Raw genomic sequence first — 11,387 nt, 5'->3', positions numbered from 1 at the left:
CCCACAACAAACTCCATCTCCCAGAATTCCATAGCAAAGAGCCAGACGAAGAAGACGACACGGATTGCTTCTCACATGGGCAATTATATATGTTGCGTGTTCTAGAGTCACCAAACCACACAATCTCTATATCGACACAGACAGTGGAACAACAAAAAAATATCGTATACTGTACCCACAAGCATTGTGAAATTAAATATTTAATACAAATAAATAAACGTGCGCTTTCTCTTTTCTTTCTTTTCCATTTTACCACACTGAGACACGACAACAGCTAGTACGTAATAAAAAATAAAGACACCCCCTGAAAATAAGCCATAGTGTGTCTCCATGAGGAAAAATAAATATAGGACAGTGTCTTTATTTTGGCCGCCTTGGTTTGTCCCCATCGGTGCCCATTTGTTGGCAAGTGCCCCATGTTCTGCAATAGCCATCAACTTGCTGACCTGCCTTTTGGCCAGTAAAAATTCAGAGTCAACCCATGAGTAATTTAACTTGTCCACAAATGTCCACCAAAGGACTTGAATGAGCCAACTCCAGCAACCTTTCCCTGTCTTTCACAGGCACAGCTAGCTGCTGGTGTTTCTCCCAAACAGACAGGTCAAAAGAAAGCTGCTTCGGGTCACTTTGGAAGTATGAAATGCTGCATGTGTCTTAAGAGGCCAGATGCTGTGCCAAAGCCATGTTCCGTTCCTAAGCACTAGAGCGCAGCTTTGGCGCAGCTTCTGGCCTCTTAAGATGCATGTTTCGTTTAAACAGCATGCCTCCAAAGTGACCCGAAGCAGCTTTATTTTGGCCTGTCTGTTCAGGCCCTGTTGGCTTCTATGTACACATACACATATCCGGAGAGGTTACCTTTAAACACCTCAGGGGGATTTGCCTCTGGCAATTCTATAAATGGCTTTAAACTCTCATCCAGTCATTGTTTCTTACTGAATTCACAAGAGCCCTGCTTTCCTGGGGAACTTAGGCCTGTTACAGACTGCCAAATAAAGCTGCTTCGGGTCTCTTTGGAGGTATGCTGTTTAAATGATGCATGCATCCTAAGAATCCGGAAGCTGCACCAAAGCTACACTCCAGTGCTTAGGAATGGAGTTTGGCTTTGGCGCGACCTCCGGACTCTTAGGACCCATGCATCATTTAAATAGCATGCCTCCAAAGAGACCCGAAGCAGCTTTATTTTGGCAGTCTGTGTAACAGGCCCTAGACTGATCAGTTCATGGCGGGTCAAATCCTTTACTTTCCCTCAGTGTGGGCAGCTGATCTAGGATCACCTGGTTTAGTCTGATCCCCACTTCATTTACAGTGTAGCTACTTCAGCTGCACTAGCAATAAAAGCACCCATCTAAAACACATATAAGGCAGTCACATGTTCTTCCTCTTCCGTATTTGCATGCCACTACTGCTTGGTTGCCTTTGAATGAAAGGAGGCTTCCTTTGGAAGATGCATATTATATCTTGTAGTTCTCACATAAGTGATATGCCTCAGTTCACTGACCCATTGCTTGAGGAGCTTTGATATGTCCCATGATAGGATGTTTCCACCTCCACTGTGGGAATAAAGAACATCGGTTCTTATTTGTGAGATATTCATTTTCAAGTACATGTGAGAGAAGAGAGAACCAACTGGAAAAGGAGAGATATGACAGAGCATTTTAAAAAAGACACCATCAAGTTATGAGTATTCATGAAGGTCCCGCTATTTCCAATGTGTCACTATCTCTTTAGTGAACACCCTTGAAGGAGATGACAGACCAAATGGTACAGCCTCATATGGAAAATATTTCACCTGCTAAGAAATGTGTAGGTACTTGTGGTGAAACGGGTGGATTGGGATACACAATCATACTACAACCAAGTCCGTGGGCATAAGAAAATCTTGGGGCCAAAGTGCCTCCAGAATTGTCTTGAGAGTCTCCACTGTGAATTTACATTTCCTCACAAATCAATTGACCAATTTCAGCTCCAGAACCACGCTCCACAGTTTGTCTTTTTGATTTGTTTCTTTCTTTTAATGCATAATTGAAGAAGATTGGAATGAGCATCTTTTGTTCTTTGGGATGGAATAGTTTTTATGGCCCCAATCTCAATCAGACATTCTGTGGCTTCAGCTGATGCTTCTCTGCCTTCCTGAATCTTGGGGAAGCAATGAAAAAGTAATGAGAATGGTACATAAAGTATACCAAAACACCTTCTTTCAATGTTGAGAGGACCCATCGGTCTGTTGAGGTTTTCTCCCAAAGGATTGCAGTCTTTCTCTTATGCTTTACCTCCAGTCAGTCAGGATTGAAGCTATGGAGTTTATCATACCCGAGGGCTCCCGCCATGCTCCCATCACGTAAACTTCACGAAACTGCAACGGGAGCTTGCTGGTGGGATTGCGGATGGTGCTATTAAGGTGGGACACTTCTGTTTTCATCATGGAAGCGTTCTCATAATTGTTAGAAAAAGGGCCCTTTTTTAATAACGGATTAAATTGTTATTTAAAAAGGGCCCTTTTGAAAACACGATAACACTGCCATGAAGAAAATGGACGTGTTCCACCTTAATAGCACCATCTGCAATCCCACCAGGAGGCTCCCGTCGCCGTTTGGTGATGTTTACGCGATGGGAGCATGGCAGGAGCCCTCAGTGTGATAAACTCCTATGTTTATCATTGCTTGCCTGGAAAGGTCCTATCACTGACATTGTTGTTGGCTCCAGTGAAGCCCTGTGTCTTGGATGACTGCCGAGGTTGATAATTATATTCAGACCACTGTTTGCCAAACCTATTGTCACATGTACAAGTACCATAATTGTATCTATAGGGATGAAAGGAGGACTGTCCCTGGTGAAGGGACCTCTTTTCCTCTTTTTATGGTCGCCTTGGTCAATGATCTCCATCTGGGCACCAACAGGGGAAGTATGACCCTGCTGGTGCTCTTGGACCTCTCAGCGGCCTTTGATACTATTGACCACGGTATCTTTCTGGAACGCCTGAGAGAGTTGGGAATTGGAGGCTCTGCTTTGCAATGGTTCTGATCCTATCTCTTGGGTAGATTCCAGATGGTGTCACTTGGGAACAGTTATTCAGCCAAGAGGGAGCTTCGGTCAGGCGTCCCTCAAGGCGCGATACTGTCCCCAATGCTGTTCAACATTTACATGAAGCCGCTGGGCGAGATCATCCGGAGACATGGGGCGGGGTGTTATCAGTATACTGATGACCCCCAAATATATTTCTCTATGTCTTAGACTGATGCAGTGACTAAGGATGGCATCTCTCCTCTGAATGCCTGTCTTAATGCGGTAATAGACTGGATGAGGGAAAACAAGTTGAGTCCAGGTAAGACGGAGGTACTTGTAATAGGAACCCATAATCCAGGAATGGAGTTATGCCAGCCAGTTCTGGACGGGGCCTGAAGGACTCTGTCTGCAGTTTGGGGGTTCTCCTCGACTTGTCACTTCATCTGATGGCTCAGGTGGACGTGACGGTCAGGAGCATTTATTATCAGCTTTGGCTGATACACCAGCTGTGCCCCTTGCTGGAGCAGAGAGACTTTGAAACAGTGGTACATGTGCTGGTAACCTCTCGGCTCAACTTCTGTAATGCGCTCTACATGGGGCTACCCTTGTGTCAAGTTCAGAAACTTCAATTGGTACAGAATATAGCAGCCAGGTTGGTTACTGGTACACCTAGATCTGCCCACATCACACCAGTTTTAAAATCCCTTCACTGGCTGCCTATTAAATATCAAACCTTGATTTTCCATTTTTTATAGGGGACACCATTTTGCTATGTCATTATATTTAATGGGACTTGAGCATCCACCTATTTTGTTATACACGGGGAATCTTGGAACCAAACCCCAGCGTATAACAAGGATCCACTGTAATATTATATATAGATTTATTAATATATTATCCTAATATGTTGATATCTTGATACAGTTGGCCCTTCCCTTACGCGGGGGAATCATTCCAGAACCCGCCGCATAAGGGAAATACTGTGCAAAGTCAAGCCCCATTAGAAACAACAGGGCTCGTTCCCACGGTGCGTATGTAGTGCGCTGCAGGGTGTGCACCGCGAGTGCGTGCCCCATTGTTTCTTGTGGGGTGCAAGAGAAGCCTTTCCGGCGCGGCTCCCAGCATATGCTGGAAGCCGTATACTGTATTGTGTATAGCATGCCCACATATGACACGGGCACACTGTACTTAATATGTTAATACACCATTCTCATTGGAGAATTGTGTATGTGTGCTGTGGGCAGACACGGGAGGGGGGGGGAGTGGTGAGGAAGGGAGAGTCCACCCAAATAATCTGTTATTGGAAATGCTAAAAATATACAGCTGGTGAGACTATTGCAGAACACTTTACTCTCTTAAAACTCTCTTTCAACATCCTCAAAATAGCTAGTTTGGAGAACAGATGACATTGGTCACTGAAATACAATACTTTAAAAAGCCACAGTACTTTCCTGAGTCTCTTTAGCTGCAAACAGACCAATTGGGACCTCTGTATTACTTTACATTCTGATAAAGCTTAAAGAGCATAGATCAGACAAAAAATCAATAAAAATAAAATGGTATGTAGAAGCATAAAAGTACATATAAATTTCAGCAAGCATAAATGACTTTGTCAAATGTTGTTTCCATGTATTTTCGGTTTATTTTAAAAGCAAGTGAACAGAACAATCTTTGTCTACTTTGTAAACATCATTATCCTCAAAGTAGTAGCAGAAAAACTGTACGGGACCCAAATATCCTGAAGGTCCTGTCTAATTTTGGAAGCTAAGCAAATCTCCATGTGGCTTTCTCATGAAGAGGGAGCCAGGTGGAAGCAAAGCCAGAAGGGCTGGGATCACCTTCCTTCACCTCCAACCAGCTTCCTTGTGAGGAGGGAGCCAAGCAGACACAAGCACACCCCTCTCCCTCTTCTTTTGCCTTGTCTTCTTCCTCAAGAAGAGAGTCACACCAGCAGCACCAATGCACCCCCATATGGGGGTGAGTGGGCCCAATAAGGTGTCACCAGTTTTTGTGAGGTGTCACCAGAGCAGTTGGCACTCCCTGCACCTCCTTAATGACACCACTGCCTCAGTATTCCTTTCATAACAAAACCCTATGAAAATTCATAGAGTCACCATACACTGATAGTCAACCTAAAGATGCATATATACAAAGTAAGTATGCATTTTTAGATAACAAAAGATATACACAATGATTATAGAATTGATTCATACATATATCTAAATACATATGTCTAAATCTGATTGACTGTCATGCCATTATCCTGTTTACCAGGTGGTTGCATTACCGTCCTATTAAATATATATTCTTCTCTTGTCTGGGATCACCCACATGACTGAGAAAGAAGACTACATGATAATGACAGCAAGAAACTGAGTCAAGCAGCAGCAAAGCATGAGGACAAGGGTAGCAACCTGGATTTTTTTTTTTAAATTCTATCTATGGTGGTTGTCATGCAGGAAAATAAAAGAGACTGTGATGGCCCACTTAACTAACAATGGTTCAGAGATCTTACGCGTCATCTGGGCACATTACAGTTTGCTCATATTTAAAGCAATAACTGAACTGTGCAAATGGTGCAGTTGTACCCTTTAGTAACTCCATTATGTTATGCGTGGCATGTTCAAAGCTCAAAAGTGTTTTTTTGATGGCTTGCCAAAACAACACAGGTGATTGCCTGCAACAAATACTAAACAGGCATATTTTATGTGGTTCACTTGTCTTATTTGGTGATCAATTGAAGCATATAGTATCAGAGTGGTTTTCATTAGATTTATCCAGCAGCAGCAGAAGATAAAACATAGTATGCAGAAGTTGAGAAGCATGAAGAGCTCTAGGGTTGAAGGCCAGGGACCCTGGAACTGTTTTTGAGATATGGGATGCTCAACATTGATAGGCTAATTTTTATTATTCTTTGCCTAATTCCAGGTTCTTGTGGGAGGAGGAAATTACTTTTTCCATCCCTTATCATTCATACATCCTTAAATATGAAGACCCCTACAAGCACAATGTGTACTTAGAAGTGGAGTTTATGGGTTTAGAGTAACCTGTTCCCAAGTAATAGTACACAGGACAGATTGCAGGTGGCCTTTATTCCTGGAAGGACTAAATGGAAATTCTTACCTTAATATTTCTTACTGCTTTGCCATTTAGTACACTTCTGGCAGATAATGAATGACCTGAGGAGGCACAGGAGTCTTAGTGATCTGATTTTGCCAGATCAAGGTGTTGGGAGGAGCGCAACTCTCCCAATCTTGACTTTGGGGAAGGTTCAAATTCCCCTGCCCCTTACTCTAAGGTCCATGTCAATGGCCATTTGACATGTCCTTTGCAATAAAAGATCCTTGTGTGTACGTATATGCCATCAAGTCACTAAGGTGGTGAGGACTGCACTGGGTGGCACCTGAGAGGAGGGGTGACACTTGGTTGAGGCCTCCTCCTGCTTTGGGGATATGTGGTCCTGCTACTAGCGTTCACCCCTTCTCTGCTGCTTTGGCTCTCTTGGCCAAGGGAGACAAGGTAGCAGAGAAGGAAGGCTGTGCATGTGAACATCTTTCCCTCCACCTTCCCCAGTGCCTTGGCTGGCTTGTTGCTGGTCTGTGTGGGCAAACTGCCCCTGCCATCCCTCAGCACCCACGCCAGGTGGCATCTACACTAGGAATGCTACTGAAGTCATCTGCCAATTTATGGAGACCCCATGAATTTCATGGGGGTTTCTTAGGTTATGAGTACTCTGAGGTGGGTTTGCCAGTTCCTTCCTCTGAAATAAAGCCTACAGCACCTGTTAGAATTGGTCGTCTCTCATCCAAGTATTAACCAGGGCTGGACCTGCTTAGCTTCCAAGATCAGACAGGATCTGGTGCCTTTAGGGTATTTAGAATACTCAAAAGATCTGTGTTGTTGACGTGCGCCTTCAAGTAATTTCTCACTAAGATGAACTTAACTTATCAAATGGTTTTGTTGGCAAGTTTCTTCAGAGGGTGCTTGCCATTGCCATCCTATGAGGCCAAGATAGTGTGACTTGCCCAAGGTCAGCCATTGAGTTTACATGACCAAGCCAGGATTTGAATCCTGGTCTGCTGCAACCCCGATCACCAATCCTTTGGTTGGTCTGTTTCAGCCCTTCAATTTGATGTTCAGCCTATCTTTCCTTGCTAGTTTTAAAAAAGATTGTTCTCTTTTAAGCTAAGCAGTAAGTCCTTTTTTGTTGTGAGGTGAGGCATTGCTGACATCCTTAATGTGGAAATAAAATAACATACAATCATTCTTCATTTTTCAGTTCTTTTATTGCAGGCATTAATACAGGAACAAGTAAACAGTTCAGCCACAAAAACTCTCCCGAGGCTTCGTTCACTTATAAATGCCATAGCATGCTAGCTTTTCTTCTCTGATCCAGGCTGATGATCAGTTAATACTGTCCTCATGAAAGTAGACTGGCCTAGCAGAGTTTCCCCCAGAGATGTCTTTGCCATCTCTTGTCATTTTAGGATTTCTCTACAGCACTCAAAATTACAAAAAAGAAAACAAAAACAAAAAACCCCACACATCTGAGGCTGATCTTGCATGCAAAACAACAGATCACTCAGTATATTTATTGCAAACTTTTTGAGCTTCAGAACATTAAAAAAAATATGAAACAGTAATATTTCACTTCAGTATTCCAGTAACCTGTGAAGGTGGCAAAAATTATATGAAAATGATCTTCCAAAAACAGTCAAAATATATTTGGCTAACATATTTTACCATAGTGTCTCAATTGGCTTTGTGTGGGAAGCATAGATGATTGAACAACCCCTCTAACAGAAAAGGTGAAGGAGTACTCTAATATTGAAGTCATATTTTAAGACAGATATAGATATTATCCAGATGCTGATTTGAAGATATACAATTTTTTATAACAGAAGCTATTGATCTGAGAAAGTTCAGTGTTGGATAGTGCAGAAAAAAAAATAAGAGTCTTTTCTAAAGAATATTATGTTGGGGAATCTTTATCATATGTATTACAGTTAGCTCTCCATATCCACAGATTCAAACATCAACGGCTTGAAAATATATATATTTAATATATATATTTAAAAAATAATATATAAATTCCAAAAGCAAACCTTGATTTTTCCATTTTATATAAGGGGCACCATTTTACTATCCATTGTATTTAATGGGACTTGAACATCCACAGATTTTGGTATCCACTAGGGATCCTGGCCCAAACCTCAGTGGATACCAAGGGTCCACTGCACATTGATTTTCTTTTTGCAAATTTTAAAAACAAATCAAGAAGTTACTCACCAACCAAACACACTTGTAAGGATCCAGTTCATTTCTTCTTAGGCTCCTGTAAGATTCATAATGTTGGGAGTATATACACATGCACACAAAACCCATCCCACCGCTCTGATTATATAGTAGATTGATCATATTGTTGGGATTCCAAAAACATAACAATACAGCATTGCAACCAAATGATGTATCTACTGAATTCAGTAGTGGGGCTACAGTAAAATGTTATAAAAAGTGGAGAAATAGCATTGCCAAACATCAGAGAATAAGTCTGGCTATGATCTGCTTCTAATGCACTTAAGAAATAGATGTTCATGCTAGTGTGATTCCAACCTCACAAACCTCATATACCCAGGTTTTCAAGAGTACTTTCATACATCACATTCAGCTCAGGTCAAGCTGATAGACCAGCAATCTAGTGTACAAAAAAATCCCTAGAACAGTTATATCAATTTGCCAAGGAAATGCAGTCACTTCTGTTCAAACAAGTCCACACCAATTCATCTATTTTTGCTAATCCAAGAATGGATTTGCATTGGCAATTCTAACTGAAAGTTCACCTAAGCTATCTTCAAACTGTTGTGATGCACCTGGCATGACTTTTGGTCAGTAGAGGGAACCTACGCACAAAAGTAACTCTTCTAGAGCATCAGGTTGTTATAGGCTGGAAATGAACATCTGTCAGCCATTCACCTGTTTCAGAGCACATGTACAAATATATCATGCTGAGGGTGTGCTCTAGTAATTCTGCAATTTCAGAAGGAAAAATTCTTGTATATGCAAGGAATATGTGCCAGAAAAGCTGTCCTTATTGTGGCAAATTAACATTAACATTAATGGATTTACTTTGAATGGGCTTGTTTTCCATTGCCAGTGTCTGTGAGAGCTGTGATACGGTTATGGTGGAGTGGGAATTATGCAGTACTCCAAATGTTGTTGGACTGCACCTCCCAGCAATCCCCACATTGGCAATGTCAATTGGTTCATTATTTTATTGTTGTAAACTGGTGATGCTTGAAGATGATGAAATGATGGAGGTGGTGGTGATAGTGATGTCCATCTGCAAAGAACGGATAGAAATATACACCTGGAAATGGGAAAATACTGAAATAACAATTCAGATTCAAACTGAGAAACAGTTAGGACTTTATCGCACCTGTTTTTTTCAGCATTAAGGGTACAGGAAGAGGATGCTTGTGTGCACGTGCAACCGGCCAGAAATGGATTTTACCACACGCCAAAGCGTCCCTCAAAAGGCCCTGTTCCGTCCTGTTGCACCAAGCCATCCTCCTTCAGTGCTGAGGCACATGAAATGTTCTGGTCGGAAGTCTTCCGACCAAGCAAAATGGCACCCATCAGCACTGAAGGTGGATGGCTTGGCGCAACAGAATGGAACAGGGCCTTTTGGGGGACGCTTTGATGTGTGGTAAAATCCGTTTCTGGCCGGTCACGCACGCACATGAGCGTCCTCTTCCCGTACCCTTAACGTTGAAAAAAACGGGTGCGATAAAGTTCTTAGACTTTTAAACTTTTGCATTTAGTTATATTTTAAAGAAAGCCATCCTGAGATCTTTGGATCAAGGGTGAGCTATAATTATTTTAATAAACAAAATAAAGATAAATCAGTAATATGCCAGACATAACTGCGGCTGAGAAAAGGAAAGCTTGAATTATAGACGTTGCGGTCCTAGAGAACAGCAACATTGAAAACAAAGAGAGGGAAATGCTTATGAGTTATTATAGATATGGCAGTCCTAGGGACAGCAATACTGAAGGCAAAGACAGGGAAACGGTTATGAATTATTGACAGCCAAAAAACTTCTTTGTTTCTATGTTATATGTAAAATTATCAAAAACAATAAGGCTTCTTTAAAAAAAACACCTGATATTCAGTGCCTCTGGGAAAAGAAGCCAACCATGCTTCCAATGGCGATAAGTGCTCTGTTAGCAAATCCAAGCAGATTGACAAAATATCTGAATGAAACTGAAATAGCGCAGTTACAAGAAGTGACACTACAGTATTTAGAACATGCCTTGTTATCCAATGATACCTTTCTGATTCCTAGATTCTCAGAAAGAAACCAAATAATTGATAGTTCAAAACCCCAGTCAGTACCACTTAGTAGGCTGTTAAACCTATATAATAACAATTAACCCTGTGACAATGAACCCACAGTAATTGGACCCTGTTGACAGTTTTAGCCACTCGGTGATCTGCTCTTCTGTGACAGCATAATGGTATTTATCTTTTATCTTTTAAGCCATCTGCAAGGATTCATGACATTAATAACACAGTTCTCAGTACATTTACTGTCAAATATTCACATTCTTGAATCTGTCCCAGTGATTATAGGGTGACATGGGAGTATTTATTAGTCCTCAATTTTTGCCCAAAGTGTGAGCTACAAACTCAGCTGAGTGGAATAACTAGGTACTTTCTTGATCTCTCGGAAAGTGGTAAAGCCTAGAACTTCACTCTAGAAGGTCAACGTTTCAACCAAGTCTGAATCCATTTGATTATAATAATTAAGCATGATAACATTTTGAAGAGTGTGCTTTCTGTCATCTGGGAACAGTATTATTCTATTAGCTGGAGATATAATTTCAAGCATCAGCAACTGTTATCTCGTTATTACTGAAAATAAATCAATTTACCTGTTTCAGTTAGACTTTTATATTAGGATTATAGCATGGACGTTGTAGAAATTACGGATTTTGTACACCATTCTTTATGGTGCCAGAATACACCAACATTAGCAACATAGTAATGTTTAAGCACATGAACATGAATTATAAACATAGATTTCCAGTAACATCATATTTTCATTTAAAAGTATTACAGATTCTGGGCTTCTTTGGTATGGCAATGTGAGGGAAATGCTGTTACTGAATTTACTTAGGCCTGTTACAGACTGCCAAAATAAAGCTGCTTTGGGTCTCTTTGGAGGTATGCTGTTTAAATGATGCATGCATCCTAAGAATCCGGAAGCTGCACCAAAGCTGCACTCCGGTGCTTAGGAATGGAGAGTGGCTTTGGCGTGATCTTAGGACTCTTAGGACCCATGCATCATTTAAATAGCATACCTCCAAAGAGACCCGAAGCA

Source organism: Sceloporus undulatus, chromosome 6 (genome assembly GCF_019175285.1).
Source record: "Sceloporus undulatus isolate JIND9_A2432 ecotype Alabama chromosome 6, SceUnd_v1.1, whole genome shotgun sequence".
Lineage (NCBI taxonomy): Eukaryota > Metazoa > Chordata > Lepidosauria > Squamata > Phrynosomatidae > Sceloporus > Sceloporus undulatus.
Note: the sequence above shows the minus strand (reverse complement) of the source record.